Source organism: Cryptomeria japonica, chromosome 7 (assembly GCF_030272615.1).
Source record: "Cryptomeria japonica chromosome 7, Sugi_1.0, whole genome shotgun sequence".
NCBI classification, from domain to species: domain Eukaryota; kingdom Viridiplantae; phylum Streptophyta; class Pinopsida; order Cupressales; family Cupressaceae; genus Cryptomeria; species Cryptomeria japonica.
The window spans coordinates 403764818-403783945 of record NC_081411.1 but is presented as its reverse complement, the minus strand read 5'-3'; positions in this window follow the sequence as shown (position 1 = coordinate 403783945).

The window sequence follows — 19128 nt, the reverse complement described above, 5'->3', positions numbered from 1 at the left end:
GTCAAAAATATTCTACTGTGATCAAACCCTTAACATACTTATTTAATAATTTTGAAGCAAGATAGAAGATAGTAGGAAGTCATACAATGTGCTCTAGAATGTTGATGTAATGCTAATATCATGTGAAAATGTTTAAATGCTTTGTGGTGTGCATAGATGTGTTCTTTTGATGCTCAATATTTTATATATTCTAGATGTTCAAATTAATTATGGACAGTCATTTAATTATAACTCCAAAGGTGGCAAGTGACACATTTTACACTATGGGGCAATATATAACAACTAAATGGAGAGAAATAAGCATTTCTCAATTTTGATAAAATTTTAAAAATTTATGGTTTTGTTGGACATTGTTGCTTCTAATATGTTGTTGTCATTGATGTCAACACATTCTTGTGATTTATTGCTCTGGTGGTTGCAGATTGGTCTATTGGGATCATGGTTCGGTTTATGGAGTATTTCTAGTATCATTATATCTTTTTGTATTGGTTTCAGTGATCCAAAAGCTTAATTGATCATATCATATGATCCGGTTTGCAATTTGGTTTTTCTGATCAGTGCTTTGCAGAGTTCGGTATTTCCTCTGGTATATTCCGGTGTGATCAGATCTTGAGTTGAGATTTTGGGAGATTGTTTAGGATGTTCATGTGTATCTATATTTCAGATGATTCATGATTTGGTGCTCTGCAAGTTATCTTTCCTTGTGACAGTTGTTGTTGTTTGAGTATTCTTGAGTTTCAGATATTGATCAATGATTTGATAAGTAGTGTTGGTGCAGTTGTTACAGATGATTCTAGCATGCTTGCTAGTGTTTTCTGATCGTGTCCTATTAATAAGGAAACTTGCAGCCAACTTTATGACAATTTCCACATAACCCAACTAAGATTTCAATCAAATCAACACATAGAAGCCATATGCAAAGAATATACAACATACCCATGAAAATGTGACACAAGATATATCCTAGGAAAACCCTCATAAGGGAAAAACCCAGCCTCCAAATGCATCATCCACCATGTATTATCAACAATGCATCCATTACAATACAAATATGGAAAGCCTTCGAATACCCAGCCATAACCAAGCATGAATACACACATCCCATGCCATGCTTCCTCCTTCACAAATGCTAACCTGGATAACCCAAACAACTACCCTTGTGGTTTCTTTTATAAACACAAGCTCCCACAAAAAAATCACCAAGTGGTATTACATCAAAACCATATGCTCAAAACCATGTGACAATAAAATATAATATTTTTCCTACCTACCCTTTACCCACATTTAATACTGGGTACTTCATCACAATTACATTCCCCAATATTAAATAAATACAATATAATAATACCAATGTGTCAATACAACTCATCAAGTGGTTACAAGAATATTCCAAGGGAATCTCTACATGTTGCACGTCCATCTAGGTGCTCCTAGGTGCAATAATATAATATGATATTACAATATAATTCCATGTCCACCTCACACAATAATAAAATAATACAACAATGAAACATTATTATGCAAGGTGTACAACACCTATTTTCCCAACACTATTTGTTTTGGTGGTCCACATTGATCCTTGTGCACGTTCTTGGTGGTTTAGTGTGTTGTGGTTGATCTTGGCGTAATTTCTAGTGGTGATGCATAGTTGGAGATTTGGCTTAGGTCCATGTTATGTCATCTATATCATTATATTGGTCTAGTGGTCGATTTTTGTATCATGTGTTCTAATTTTGTAATTGTGAGTTGAGGGTTTAGCCAACCTTGTTGCCAAGGTTGATGATCAGTATATATAGATGACTTAGTCATGTAATTTCAATGCTGATGTAGTGTCTGCATTATCAAAGAGTGGTATATGTGGTGCTTAAGAAAAATTATCCTTCGGTGTGGTGTATTGAGTAGAGATTGTTGCAGGGCAGACAAATGTGCTTAACTGAAACTATCATCAAGCATTAGGAGATGTTATATTTGCAGTTCATGTAATCCAGATTGTAGTCTAATCATTATTGTAAGGTATTGAACCTTCCTTGAGCATCGTAGCCTTCTGGGTTATCATATTTTGACCAGTGAGCTCTAGGGAGTGTGCCTAAATGCATGTGCATTCCCCTTTGTAATATTTACACATACTACTGCAGAGTATCATCTTATTGTGGGTAGGTTCCCACCGTGGTTTTTCCCTTAACCGGGTTTTCCACGTCAAAATCTTGGTGTTGTGTGTTGTGTTGTCAATTTGCTTATCTTTGTTGTTATTGCAGTTTATCAGATTTGTATTTGAGGTTAAGTTCGATAATCCGATGAAAACTGATTCACCCACCCCCCCTAGTTTTCCTTCATTGTTGTTGCCAACAATTGGTATCAAAGCTAGATCCTTCGGAAGAAGCTTGACCGCTTGAGGAGATTCAGGATGGCAACTGGAAATGTTATTTTTAAGAAGGAAAGTCTGAGGTTCAATGGAAGTAATTATTCTATATGGAAGAACCAGATGGAGGTGCACTTGAGATGTCTTGGAGAGGATTACTGGAAGATTACAAGGGATGCCTATTTTGTTCCTCAGAATGGACCGGTTACTGTTGTTGAGATCAAGGATGTTGAAAATAACATTAGAGCTAAGGAAACATTGTTGAGTGCCCTAACTGACTCTGAGATGACTAATGTGATGGGACTTCAAACTACACATGAGATCTAGGAGAAGCTTGAGACCTTATATGAAGGAGGCAAACAAGTAAAAGTTGCTAAGTTGCAGATCTTGAAAGGGAAGTATGAGATGCTGAAGATGGGAGAAGATGAGAACATAAACTCCTTCATGGCTAAGGTGAATGAACTTGTCCTAGGTATCAGATGTGCCTGTGGAACTATTAAAGAAGATAAAATTGTTGCTAAGGTGCTAAGATCATTGCCTCCTGCTTACAAACATAAGGTAGCTGCTATTGATGAGATCTAGAGTGTGACTACTTTGACAAGAGATATGTTGGTTGGAAAGATTGTTGCATTTGAACTGAGTGAATTTGGTGAATCACATGGAAAGTCTAAGACAACATTTAGAGCATCTATATCTGAAAAGCATAACTATGACCCTGAAGAATGCATAATATCCATATATGAAAGAGAGAGAAGAGAGATGGAAGAGCAAGAAAGAGAATTGGATGAGCTTGAAGCATTGATTGCCCGGAGATTGCCTAAAGGAGTTGGTAAGTATGATGAAAATTTTCCTTTGAAATGTTTTTCTTGCAATAAGATAGGACATTTTTCTTCTAGGTGCCCGGAGAGAATGTCTAAGTATGATAGACATGATAAATTTGATAAGCATGATAGAAATGATAGATATGAGAAGCATGAGAAGTATAATAAGCCCTATAAGTCTAATCGGAAGTATAAGCATCAGAAAAACTGTTATTATGTTGTTGATGAAGCTGTTACGGATGAAGAATCAGAAGGAGATGAAATGGTGTTTATTGATATCAAAGAAGATGGACTAGTTGTTGTCATGAAGAATTGTGCTTGAATGCTAAGTATAAAACCCAACAATCCTGTGAAACATGGGAATACTTTTAGGCCTGCGGGTATGCCTATGGTGAAAGTAGACCTTTGGAGATCAAGTCAGCTTCCTGTTTGATGAATCTCCTACAATTAACTTCTTCTGAGAAAAGGGATAGAAGGAATGCTAAAGTTAAACCTATCCTATGAGGTGATGTGCCAAATGTTTCTTTTGAGACCTTGCAACTGCTTAACTCACAAATACCTCAACAAATAACTTCAATTACTCACAACTCAACTAAACATGCAAATGCATCAATATTTCATAGAAAGGATTGAATTCAAAATTGGGTTGACTGAGAACAAATTGTTCTCACAACTAAAAATCACTAAAAAATCAGCTTGCACAATCTACAACCTACACCTATCATGCAACTACTCACATTAAATTATGATTGAATGAGATAAATTAAAGGATCAGAAGATAAATCACAATAAATCATCAAATCACTCATTCATATCGCAACACAAGAAGTATTGAGAAGGAAAATGTTGCCATTTTATTGAAAAATATAGGAACTTGCTGCTGTTACAATCTCGGAAAAGTGAGCTATAATCCCTTCCTTGAGCATGAAAGGGTCTGAAAATAGTCCACAATCATGTTGAGGAAAGAAAAAGAACTCTTGAATAATGAAGAAGGGACGAGAATATATAGAAGATAACTAAAAAATTGCCTCCCGAAACCCTTAGTAATTTTGCCTAAAATAGTGTGTAGAAGGCATGCAAAAAACTATCAAAAATAGCCTATGCCGCTAAAAATAGCTCCCCAACTAAACCTGTATGCATGAAGAACCCTCTGTTGCATGAAATATCAAAAATAGCCCCCCTGGTAAAGCACTTTCTGTCTATAAAATCTGCATGTTTCTCATGCCAAAAATAGCTTCAAAAAAGCAATCCCCTTCCTCTAAAATCTGCATGCATTCTGAACTTGCCAAATATAGCCAAAAAAAAAAATATATCCCTTTTTGAAACCGTATGATGCCTATACTTTTTGCCTTCTTTAATAATTTTATTTTAATATTTATTGAAATATTTGATAGAGTTGATTTCAATAAATAATAAAATAAAATATTATTTCTTTTTATTTTTATTTTCCTATAGTTACTGCTTTTATAGGTTAACATAACTTTATTAAGATTTATTAAATAGTCATATTAACTTTTAAAATACATGCAAGGCAAAAATAAAAAATCTTAATTAAAGCTCTTCCCCTTTATTTGGCTCTAAACATAGCCTAGGTCGAAGACTTTCAAGTCTTGTCCATGCAACAAAAAAAAAAAAGGGATTTGTTTTATGAAAAACAAATAAAAAACCATCTCTTGCCCTTGAATGAGGGCATGTAATCAAAAGCTCTCGAACCCTAGAAATCATGCATTCTTTTCACTTTGCACACGTTTGTCTTGTTGAAGAAGACTTCTTTGAGGTCGCCAACATGCACTCTTTCTCTAGTATGAGCTTGAGCTACAACAAGGTCTCAACAGAGTGCTGTCATGGTATGCATCATTCTTTTTCTCCTTCCAGTTGTTTCCTTATTTTGGAAAAATGCATAAGTATTTTTCTTTTTATGCGTACACTTCATTCACTGTGCTTTGCATGAAGGAAATAAAACCCCTGATAATGTGTGCACTATATATTGCCCTGTGATAGTTAAATGAGTGTTATTTGCTAGTCATTGATCCTTCATTATGCATTCACTATGAATTTAAATTTGTTGCATAACGTTTGATGCTTCTATCTTTTTCCAATTGCTCTATCTATTGTTCATTCACTGGCTTTGTTGAGATTCATACTACTGCTGAATCTAGGGTTACTGTGACTGGTATAATGGTTGTATCATTGTTTTATTGTATTCAAATCACATAATTCAACTAGCTTCTCTTTATACCCTTTCATACCTTTTGTAATTGTGGTCAAGCCCTCGTATGGGTGTATGATCTGTTAACAATGCTACTCTTATACTTGATTTGTTGTTCCTTGTGCTGTGAATGGTTTGAGTTGTCTCTATAATCACTAGTACTTTTTCTCATGATGTTTGTGTTGTAGAAGGTACTCCATATTCTGTAAAATCTTGATGAGATGCTTTGGTTGCTGCTGCAAGTCTTCTGCTATTATAGACCCTTATTTTTGTGCATCATTTCACTATCCTTGGGATCATTGTTTTCTCTTGTTACTGTATATTCACTGTGCTCGATGATTTGCATGCTTATGACTTCTTTTATATAATAATCCTCATGGCCTTTCTCATGAGTGGATTTTGCGTGGTGTAAACTGATAAAGCTCTCTGTTCTTAGGCGATTATGGGTTGTTGTTGTTCTTTGATGTTGGAACCATTCATCTATTATCACTATGTTTATGCATTCATTGTGTTTGACCATGATTGGTCCAGGGTTTAAATGGTTTGGAGCTCTCATGGCTGCCCAAGATGTTAGATCATGGCTCAAAATATGATAACCCTCCTTTCTTACTCTTTCATTTGGTCCATCCTTCAATGGCTGCTATCAATGTCCATCATTGTGTAGATTGCACTTTTTAAAGTTTGAGATTATACATCTTTTCCTCTAATCTCTGCAATCTATGGTTGCATTATGATGACCAAGACTTGTTGAATTTATGCTCTAAGTATAACATCATTATTGAAGAGCTGCCCCATGGCCTATTATTACTGAAAGACAATCATCTATCCTAGTGGTGCCATTGATAAGGCCATTCATGAAATCTTCAAAGCTATTTGATTATGATGCTATATGTTTAAAATAAAATCATTGCTTTCTATTGTTTGCACAAACTATATCAACCTTACTTAAAATCCACAATATACAGTCTTCTTGATTTTTATTGTGTGCCTGTAGCTGTTCTTGTAATTATCAAAGATCTTTCTTTTTTGTCTTTAACCAACTGCTAGCCTCTTGTTTTATCACTATCATAGTCCATGATGTATCTCTGCTACATTTTTATGCATTTGAGAGTGGTCTCATTTTTACTAATGAAGACTGCTTGGAGTAACTGACCTGCTACCCTATATGTTGTCAAATGACCTTTCTCATTACCTTTTGTGGGCTCTTACTCAGATTTGTGAAGCTTTTGGATTGATAACTTCACCTTTACTTCCTTAAATAGAAATGACATCATACAAAGTCTCTTTCTAACTTTTAGGGTTTGCTTATGTGATCACTACTTTTTTGACCACTTATTCACTATGACTATTCTTGAGTTGGAAAGTAATTTACGATGCTATCCTTATATTCTAGATATGATATATGCTTGATGCTCATTGCGATTAGTTTGATCATTGCATGTGATGATGTAGCACTTGTAGACGTATAAATTTGACCACTTTCCTAAATGAATATTTAATATTCATTTTAACCTCATTCCCCTTATTAATTAAATTTTATTTTCTTCATATTCATCTATTTGATTAAATAAATTACTCAATTTATTTAATTAAGTTCACCTAAAACCTTTTCTAGCCGTTAATTAAATAAATCACTTTATTTAATTAATTCCCCTTTCTCCTCTTTTAATTAAATTTACATTTAATTAAATCAATCCTTACAGATAGATAAATCTAATTTATTTATTAAATCCCCCACTTGTATTTATATAAGTTGCATCTATTTTGTTAAAATAAAGTAATTTTATTTTAATTAAAATACTCCTCCTTCCACTTGCATTTTCCTACATCTCCCACTTGCCTCCTAAACCCCTTCTAGATTCTTCTAATCCCTTTCAATTTAGCCTAATCCATCTCCTAATTATTGTCACATTCCTAAGCAAAGAGGAGTCACTGCTCAAAGCCTCCAAGGTCTTCAATAACCATTAAAGGCTTTATGTCTTCAAATGGTTAACCTCTAAAACCATTAAAGGCTCTTACATAACCATTTACGGTTAACTCATCTTTGACCTTTGGTTGGAGACTTTCCTCTAACTTAACCATCATTTTGATCCAAGGGTCTCATCAAGCATTCATGGCTTTAACCTTGGTTATCCTATTAACCCTTGCACAAGAGTTTACCCCTTGGGTAAAAGATTTATCCAAAGGATGACCCTAACCTAACCTTAACCCTACCTCCTAAGGTAACCTTCATGTCTTTCTCAGGCATTTAATGCTCATCTCCTCTCAAGCAGTCTCTTGTTGACAATTGTCACCATTTCATTGGTGAGAATTGTAAACATGGATTGATTAACTTTCAATCTTGGCCCTTGTTAAGATTATTCAATCTTGACAATCCATTGCCCCATTTTCCTTATAATAGAGCTCTCATTCTTCATTTTCGAAAAAATAATTCTTTGTGCATCAAACTTATATTCATTTTTGCTCAATCAATAATCTTTCATGCGTCCACATCATAGTCTAATTACTAAATATTTAGCCTCTCTTTGTTAAATCATCATAATAGTATTTAGAAGCATTTGTATATCATAGAATATCCATGTTAGACTAGCATATCATTGCTAGGATAATTTTCTAATATTATCGTCATCTTCATGCTATCTTAATAATCATAGATTCGAATATCATACATCTTAGAATGCATTCATGCATATGAATCAAACATCACTCGTTCTTGGAGTTGTCATTCCTAAGTCACTTTGCTCAATGATCTGAGAGAAAAACTTTGACTTTAGGGATCCTATGAGATAGAGAACAATGAGATAGCCCTTGGGAAGTTGAACTATTTCAAATAGTTCCTATACTTGCACCAAGAGTCTCATTAGTGTGTGGGTCATTTGAATCCGACTTTTTCATTTTTTTAGCCTCATTTCCCCGCATACATTTTTGGCGCCCACCGTGGGGTTGATCCCCATAAATCACATCATTTTTGGTGCAGGACAAAGATTACAAACACGTTGGAATACTATTTTAGTGCATTTGGAACTTTCTTTAGTGCATTCATGGCAAACAGTAGTTCTTTCATCACATTGTTTGGCGCATAGGAACCTTTTTGTAGCGCTCTAGAGCTTATTGTTAGCGCATAACACTTTCATTTTCTTTCTTGTGCATCGAGATATCAGTATAGCACATTCGGTAATCAGTGTAGCACGTAGGAGTCATTCTTTAGCGCATTTGTACCTTTATGTAGCGCATCTGTGTAGAAGTCCAACACATGACTCTGGAAAAAAGAAGGAATAATTTGTAACAGAATTGAAAGTTAGGCTTGTATAAGCTCACCTAGGATCTCAATCTTTCACTAACTTTTATTTGTTGCAGGTTACTAATCATTGTTTGCAGATGAGAGGAGTTATATTTAGGCATTTGATTTGATTTTTTTTAATTTCTAGCTTTTGCAAGTTAGTTTAAAAAGAGTTCATTTCCTATTAGTTAAAAATAACATCATTACTCCTTTGGTGCTTAAAACAAAACCTCACTTTCATTTTTGCAAAAAGGTTAAAAAGAACTACAAACAAACGTTTTTTGCAAAGTTAAAAAGGATCCCATTTACTTTTGGTGTTAAGTTAAAAAGAACTTCATTACTCCTTTGGTGCTTAAAACAAAACCTCACTTTTATTTTTGCAAAAAAGTTAAAAAGAACTACAAACAAACCTTTATTTGGCAAGGTTAAAAAGAATCTCACTATCATTGTTTTTGTACAAGGCAAAAAGAGATTTATTGAGGATTGATTGCATGATTTTCATTTTGTTGACCAAATTCACGATTTACTTTGTTGACTAGGTTTGTTTTTCAAGGTTTTAAAACACACATTTTTCTATGAAAAGCTAAAAAGAACACCATTCTTGTTGGAGCAACATCTCCAAATAGACTTTAGCAAATCATTGTCTTGAAGGCTAAAAAGAATATTGTTTTCCTTGTCTCGAAAGTGGAAGGTATATGCTCTCCCCTTAAATGGGTGACCAAAAATCCAAACCACTCTTATGTTTTCCGTACTTCAAGCAATTAAACCCTTTAGAAGGCTCTCCCTCCTGAGTTGCCCTTAGGGAACCATTAATGGTCAGTGAGAGGGGAACAACCTAAGTGGGAAACGACTTTATCACCAAGTGTTCCAACCCACTATAATCAAAAGTGGAGGCTAATGAAAGTCCCCTTCAACAGTTTTGCTCAGCGATTAGCCTTCCCCCAGTATCTTTAAGATACATAAAGACTTTGTTCTAAAGTTTGGGAAGCCTCCCGAGGGAGTTCATCACTGAAGACCAAACGAAAGCTTGATTAAAAACCTTAGAATTAGAAAATTTGAACAGAGTCAGTCACCAAATATTGGCAATATCATAGTGCAAGGGTGGGGAAGAATTCGACGCCAAGATCACTCACCATATATCTCCCAAGATAACTACTCAATTGTGAAGCAATTCACTTTGGGTTAATTTCTGGCAAAAGGCAAAAAAACAGGCGCCCCCTAGGGGTAACAAGGTTGTTTGAGTTGACAGAGTATCGAGACTAGTGGGCTATAATATTTTTGATGACCCTTGAATAAAGAGTGTGCTTGATCTATCTTATTGTTATCCAAACCAGTGAAAACATCGAGGATTTGAACACATCCTCAAAAGAACATACACTACTTATTTAGCATTAAAAAAATTGTTATCTCTTCTATGTTCCATGTTTTCAAGTCAGTTTCAGAAAATCATCCATCAAAATCACAAGTGTTATTTTTCAACATAGCAGAAATCAGAACAGTTAGCGCATAGGAGCAACATCCTAGTGCGTAGCAAACATTCAATAGCACATTTTCACTTAAACCTAGTGCTTTCATCACTGAACTTAGTGCATAATCAGTATCATACTGGTGAAATTTTTGGTAGTGCTTATCAACATTATTATAACACATTCAAGTATCAATCTAGCACATTCAAGACATCTTATAACACTTTCATATCAAACATTAGCACGTAATCAAGACATAATAGCGCATAACCCATCTAACACAGTCATTTTCAAACAGTCTAAGATTATGCGTAGGAAAGGCAACATAGCGCATTGTGAACATTCTGTAGCGCTTCGGGAACTATCTTTAGTGCATTTGGTCTCTGTCTTAGCACATGATCAATATTAGGAAAAAATAGAGAGTAAATCAATCACTTTGGGAAATTTTTATCTACAGCTTCAAATACCCTTTCAGGTCCTTAAGCAAACTCAATAGAAAAACTTCAAATCCGATCATCAGTGAGAAATTTTCAAAAATCAACAAGACACTCTTGGAACAAGTTTTCAAATCATTAAACTAGTTTGAGATCAGACTTTATCCAACAAAATTAGGGAGAATCAGAAACAGTGGTCAAAGTTTCACCATCCAGTGGATCCTATCAAAACAAATACCTAGTGTAATCCTTAAGTTGTTCAAATCAAGTTTCCATATCGGGAGACTTTATTCATATCATTTGACACACTTTGTCATGGAGGCAAATCAAACTAAACCTCTACTTGATATAGTAAACTTGAGTTTTCAAACAAAGTATCCAACATCAACATCAACCTTTGATCATTCGTATATGACCACTCCTCATATTTTGAGAAGAACAAGTCTTCATCACAAAACTAAGTTGAAGAAGATACAACCTAGTTCTAAGGCACTTGCTAAAAGGAATAATTTTCTCTATATCAATCGTCAACTCTTTGCATCACATCATGCATTCTTACGTCATATGCGATTATATATCCAAGGAAAAATAAATGAGTTTGACAAGGAGCCTTTAAGAAGTAGGGCTTATAGTCAGAAAGTGACATTCAACCAACGCCTAAATCATGGGGGGAGGATGAACCCCACTTTCCTCCCAGAGTTCCTTATCACTTATAACGAAGCTCAACTTGAGCCACCAACACCACCAAGAACTCCCATAGAAGAAGAATAATTCATCACAGTAGAAATATATTAATGTTTGTTATCACTCGATCCTAGAGAAATAAGCAGAAAGAATCACAACCGGAATTGAGTATGGGTCATAGATTGTCCAATCCTTTTGATGAGTATGCTAATATGGGAGAAACAAAGATCACTGAAGAACTTCTCCAAGAATGTCAAGAAAACATAGCTTTTCAAAAACTCATGGAAAGACTTATAGAAGAAGACAAAGAAAAATATCTACTCATGCTGACTAGCAAAGGGGTCAACATTCATGAAGAGTTTGATACAAAAAACTTAAGGAATAACGATGAAAGAATTTAAAGAACAAGGCCAAGAAAGTATGCCTATCAAGAACAATGAAGAGAAGAAGAGACACATGATCCAGAAAACATATGCAACCACGATCGCACACACGAACAAGACAACACCCACGAGCAAGACCATGCCCGCAATCGAGACAATCATAATGAATGAGGGGAAACTCTCCCTCGGAGGAAAAATGCACCCATGGTTTCTCTTGCACAACAACTCCAAATGCTACAAAGACAAATGCAAGACATGCAACAAGGGACTACAGTACAATACTTCTTGGAGGAAATTTGTCCTTATCCTTTTGATAGGAGATTAAACATGGTACCTTTTCCCCCAAATTTAGATATACCAAAGTATGACAAATACGATGGTAAAAGTGATCCCCATGATCACGTTCGGGAATTTTGTACCATGAGCCTAGAGTTTTCTCATGATGATAGTTACTTAATGAGTTTATTCCAAAGAAGTTTGGGAGGGCAAACAATGGAGTGGTTGTCTGAACTTACACCTCCCATCAGATCATTTGATGAGTTGGTAAACAAATTCATAACACAATACTCCTATAACATTCAACACGCAATGGCCATGTTGGATGTGTGTAATACAAAACAAAAGAGCAATGAAACATTCATGGTGTTTCCTCAACGATGGCGACACATGGTTTCAAGATATCCTCGAGACGTACCTAAGAAGGGAAAGATGGAAATCTTCATCGATAATCTAAATAGTGAGATGAGTTATCAACTCAAACTCCAATGCATACCATCTTTTGCCAAATTGATAGAAAATGGAATCAAGTAGAGGAAGCATGCATCAAGAAAGGAACACTGAAGTTCTTTAAGGAAGGTGTTAATTCATCAAGCACTAACACCTTTAACAACCAAAACAATAACAACACTAGACAAATCCTGATTTTGGACAAGGAACAAACACATTGTTAATGATGGGGTAGTTGATGCCAACAATGTGAAGTCTAAACAACTAGTGATGGCTTTATCAGGTAACCCACCATCCAATAAAGATCCAAAAAATGTTAATCAAGGCACCAACACTTATCCATGAAATATCAATCAAGGAACTCCAACATCAAACTCCAATAAAAATCATCAAGGCAACACCACTAACCAAGGGAACAACACAAACCTAAAAGGGAACACCACTACTTTCTCATATTGACGCATCTACATGCCATTAGGGAAAACCTTAGAATCAACGTTTCAAGAACTCTTGGCAAATAAGATCATCACATTACCAGCCACGAACAACTTTAAACCCTAGATCAAGCCACCTTGGTGGAATGACTCACATTATTGTCTTTCATCGAAGAAAAGGGCATAACACAAATGATTGTATGAGGCTAAAGAACATAGTGTTGGACATGATCTATAAGGGTGATTTAACAGTTGATGGTCACAAAACAAATGGTGACCATGAAGCCTTCAAAAATCCTCTTCCAAATTACAACAAGGGAGGAGATTCGACATCAAACAATACGAAGGGAGCTCGAATTAATCACCTATACAAGAACACCATCAATCACATATCGACATATGACAATCAAGTAAATATCATAAAAATCAAGGACAAGCAAGAACATGTGTTGATCAATGTGACAACTAGAGCACAAAAATACATATTGAAAGGGAACACATCAACATCCACAACCCTCTCCAAGACTCAATATAACTTAGTAGATCAACTATAGAGAACTCTCGCTCAGATATCCATACTTGAGTTACTCAAACTCTTGCCAAAACACAAAGATATCTTGGAACAAGCACTTATCGAAACAAAACTTCCAAACGATTTGGACATCTATCAATTCCAAGCCATGGTAGCTCATATGACAGGGTTGCATAACATATCCTTTTCCGAACATGATGATGTCTCCTTGAATCATCCGCATAACACCCCACTCCATATCAAAGTTTTAGTCTATAAACATCGAGTAAAAAGAGTGTTAATAGATGGAGGAGTTGGTCTCAATATCTGTACTTTAAAACTTATCTGTGCATTGGGCTTCTCTGAGCAGTCTATTGATTCAAAAAATAGGATCGCCATCAAAGCTTACGACGATGAAGAGAGGTCATCCAAAAGAATGGTGATACTACCTATTCAGGTAGGTCTAGTAAAAAGAGACACCATGTGCCAAGTCTCAGGCATATACTTAACATATAATATACTATTGGGTCGTCCATGGATCCATGAAATGCAAGAGGTACCTTCCACATACCATCAATGTATCAAATTCTCGTACAATGGATAGGAAATTTTCATATCTGCAGATAATAACCCCTTTCAATATTGCAATGCTATAGGGGCAGCTCAAAATAGTCTGGTTCCACACAACAGAGAGGCCCAAGCTTCCTTAGCATCCAATCATAATCATGAAGAACTCAAGTCTTTGTCCATAGAATTTAAGCAAAAAATGAAAATCAAGGACCAAGGCATGGGGGAATACTCTTTTGAACCCCTATGTCTATCAAAATTTCCAACATCACCAAAATCTTATGGACAACCTTATACATCAACACATCAAGTGACACGGCCCATCACCAAGTTTGATGGTAAATTTATCCAGCTAGGCACACTAGTCGATGAATCAGAGGAGAAAGACATCCTTAGTTAGATATACAGGGATGAAGAAGAAGTCAGGGCTGCTACCATAGAAGCATTCATACCAACCAAATAATATGGAAATGGATTCTAGATCATGCAATGGATGAGATACAATGGAAGAGGACCTATTGGCAAGTGTCAAGAAGGCATTATAGAACCCTTGCAACTTCCTTCACAATTTATAAGAGATAAAACATGCCTTGGGTATGGACAACACGTGCCACCTATGCAGAAACAAAATAACCATAAAAAACCTAAGTGGAGAGTGAAGAAAAAATATGATGAAAACTCATGGCAAGAAGCACTACACCAAGTAGTAGAAATGACAAGGAAATAACGAGAACATCAAGAAAACAAGAAACGAAAAGAAGAACTAGCCATTCAAAGGGAGGAAGCCTCTTATAAGAAAGTGCATCATGTACAAGAACCTATTCAAACTAGAGTGGAGCCACCTCTTGAAGAAATTACTACTCACCGAAGGGAAACAACGTATGAACAAATGCAAAGAACACAAGCAGGATCCGATTCTGAATTAGAAAAAGCTACAAAACTGGTATCAATTGTCAAAGATCTTTTCTCACCATACAACATACCTGTTAGAAGCAACGAGATAATCTGGGACAATAATTTTGAAACCAATTCTAATGAATATGAATGGGGTAGTTGTTCAGATGTTCCTGAAGACATTGAGGTTGATACCATCCATTCATACACATCCCTTTCTCAGGAGGGACAAGGCTCAGAATCTCGACCACTTGAATTTGGACCACGACATATCTACGAGGCTAGTGAGAATGAGCAGCGACAATACGCACAAGGCTACATCAAAGATAATACCATCGAGGACCTTGACAATATCATACACCTCACTGATATCCCAAATGACTATAATGATGCCTCTATCATGAAACTTACCCCGACTGATCTTAACCCACCAAATGACTCCTTATCGCTCGTTTATCTTGACCTCATAGCTGGGAAGAACCTGAACACCATGATATACCAATATTCCCAGATGATGAATCCATTGTCCAGTATCTATGTTCAGTCAACCTAGAAACATGCTCTACCAGTTAACAAAATAATGATATCTGCAATCAGGGGAGTACCAAGTCTCTTAGTCGCAAAAGTGAAAGAAGCAAAGGATCTAATGGTGAAAACCAGTCAATGGTAGTATTAGATCACAAAAAAATAAAAATAAAGGATGCATTTGCGGGTGAAAACCTTTTTGAGGCACCTAAAGATGGGAGACTTGACACTCTTCCTGAACATTATCAAGAAAGGTCACCAATATTGATTGAGCCAACTCAATCAATAAACATTGGTATTAAGGCAGCAGTCAAAACCATACACCTAGCAGAATCACTCACATAAGAGGAACAACCATATTTTAAGCAAATCAATTTTTCATGGTCTTATGCAGATATGCCCGGAATAGATCCAAACCTGATCATGCATCACTTATCCATCACTCCAGGAGCTAATCCAATCAAGTAGAAATTAAGAAAGATGAATCTACATGTGGCATTATTGGTCAAAGCAAAACTAAAAAATTTATTAGACGTCGGATTCATCCAACCTATAGACTATGCTGAATGGATTTCAAACATTGTACCAGTTTCAATTTTTTGACAAAAGCATCAAAATATGTATAGATTTTAGGAATGTCAACAAAGCATGTCCAAAGGATGAATTTCCTTTACCAAGTATTGACATAATTGTGGATCTAACAATAGGCCACACAATGTTATCATTAATGGACAATTTCTCTAACTATAATCAAATCAAGATAGCCCCAGAAGATCAAGATAAAATTGTGTTCACCTATCCATGAGGAACGTATTGTTGGAACGTCATGCCTTCAGCTTGAAAAGTGCTGGGGCAAATTATCAAAGAGCCATGACTACAATTTTCCACGATATGATGCATACCTTCATGGAGGACTATGTGGATGATTTATTGGCTAAATCATTCACCCAAGAAGAACATCTAGGCATATAAGATAAAATCATTCAAATATTGGAGCAATTCAAGGTCAGACTAAACCCCAAGAAGTGTGTCTTTGGAGTCACATCAAGCAAATTGTTAGGTTACATTGTGTCAGAAAAGGGCATTGAAGTAGATCCAGAAAAAGTACAGGCTATCATGGAAATGCCACCTCCCAAGAACATTAGTCAAGTTAGGTCTCTATAGGGATGGCTGCAATCCATCAAGTGATTTATAGCTCAACTAGCTACCATTCAATCATCTGATTCATAAGAATATACCTTTCAGATGGGAAGACAAGTGTGCAGAATCATTTCACCAGCTCAAACAATATCTAATGAATCTGCCAGTTTTGGTACCACCAATAGTAGGCAAGCCCCTCATTCTCCACATATCAACAACTGAAGTATCATTAGGGGCACTGCTAGCACAAGAAGATCCAGAAGGCAAGGAAAGAGCTATTTATTACATCAACAAAACTTTGAATAGATATGAGCTAAATTATACATTCATTGAGAAGGCTTGTTTAGTAGTGGTGTTCACCTCTCAAAAGTTTTGCCACTATATGCTAACCCATACAATCAAAGTGGTAGCAAAAATCGGTCCTCTCAAGTATTTACTCAGCAAGGGAGCTCTTATAGGATGATTGGCTAAATGGGTCATGATTCTCATTGAGTTTGATATCCAATACACGAAACGTCAAGCTATCAAAGGACATGTAATTGTAGATCAACTAGTAGAAGCACCACTACCAGATCAACAACCACTACAGGTGTAATTTCTGGACATGGATGTCCTCACTATCACACCCAAGCAATGGACCCTATACTTTGATGGATCCTATACACAACACGGATCAAGTGCTGGCATCTTGATCATCACTCCAGAAGGGCACACACTTCCAAGATCTTATAGACTAATGTTTCCATGCACCAACAACATTGTTGAATATGAAGCCCTGGTGACAGGAATCAAAATGGCAGTAGAATTGAGAATCATGGAATTAAGAGTCTATGGGGACTCTTAATTAGTTATCAATTGGATCAACGATGAATATCAGACAAAGGATGATAAGATAGTGCCTTACAAGAGAATGGTGAATGATTTCAAACAATACTGTGTACACATCACCTTTGAGAAAATACCAAGATTGGATAATAGAATTGTCAATGCAATGGCCACTATTGCTTCACTACTGCAAATTACAGATAAATAGAGTTGTTACAAGTTCCTGGTAGAGCAATTGCTTTCCCCAGCCTATGACAATTCCTCATCCCAATTCATTTGTGCCCTAACCGGTTTGAATTTACCTCTATACTGTTGAACACAGAGTACCACTGAGAGGGGGGGTGAATTAGTGGTTCGTAGCTTTAAATCTTTACCAATCCAACTCCTGACAATCAAATTTTTACTTAACCACTAAACAGTTACATCGGTAATGCAAGAGAGAGGAACAAAGAGATCATCCACACTCAAGAGATTCACAACACAAGATTTATGAGGAAAACCCAATATGGGAAAAACCTCGGTGAGAAGAGTTGCTGGAGACTACTGCTCCAATCCAACCTCACAAGTAAAATATAGATTTACAAAGATTTTGGGAACCAACCCCTGCACTTTTAGGGCACCAACCCAAGGAGCACCAACCCCTGCACTAAGCTTCAACTTGGCAATGTATAATGAAATACTATTTGAATACAGTTAAGGCTTCTTGTTGCAAATGAATTCTGTAACTCTTGAATCAAATAACTCTCTGCCAGTTTACAATCTTTTCTCCTCCACTATAACTCGCACTACTGGTTATAAAATTGATGTCTCTATTTCTTAACCTTTGTTATCTGTCTCTCTCTCACACACAGTCTCTCACTAGGATGTTGCCTGCTCTACCACACCTTACCGGTTAGGCTCAACTGCCAAACTATGATATTGCCGGTAGAATCCTCTCAATGATGTGCTTTCTCACTCACACTACTCTCCCCTCCATGATCTTCATAGCATCAACAACACTTTTCTGTCCGAAGCTCTCATCTCTTATCAGATCATTTCCCGCCAAAATGCGATTCAAATTTTTGACGGTTAGGGTTTCCTCACCATCTACAAGGAAAACCAAATCCAATCAGATCCTACATGATCTGATCACCTTGATGTCCATTTGTTCATCTCCATCATTTCCATGCCTTTTAAAACATGTTTTCCAGATAAGGAAAACACGATCCATTATATCGATCTACATCTGTCAAACTGCTATTAATACCTTTGTTATTTCCTTCTTGAGGTATTCTTTCAATACAATCTTCTTGCTTCAATCCAGGTGCCAATTGCTCCCTGATCTTCCTCTGTCATTCCTTCTTCCTCGAGCTGCAATTAGTTTGATGCAATCCCTTGATTTGCTGTTCCTTCATTAATAGCAAATATCTGTTTCATCAACCCTGTTGATGAAGCTTCACCAACCACGACACACTTGCCACCTTAGCTCCACATGACATCACACCAATCAAGACACGACCTACCAACACGCAGTCGGTCTGACAAACACATACTGACAAACCCTTGGACAAAGTGTTCTCCTTCTGTTAACTGGTAGAGCATTCGGTATCGGTTTGCACATCTTCACTTCCAGTGGTATGAGATAACTTTTGACATTCTGCCTCTTCATCATAAACAAGCCACCATCCTTCATGCTCAACCACTACCGGTTGAAATCAATGACAACTTAGTGCCAATATGCCAACATATATGAGATAATCTATGATTATCTCAAAAACAATACTCCCACCCAACTTGTCTCACAACAAAAAATGCAACTTCATCCAACAAGCCGCCCGTTATACCTTAACTGCTAACACACTTTATTGTCGAGGTCTAGATGGTACTCTTC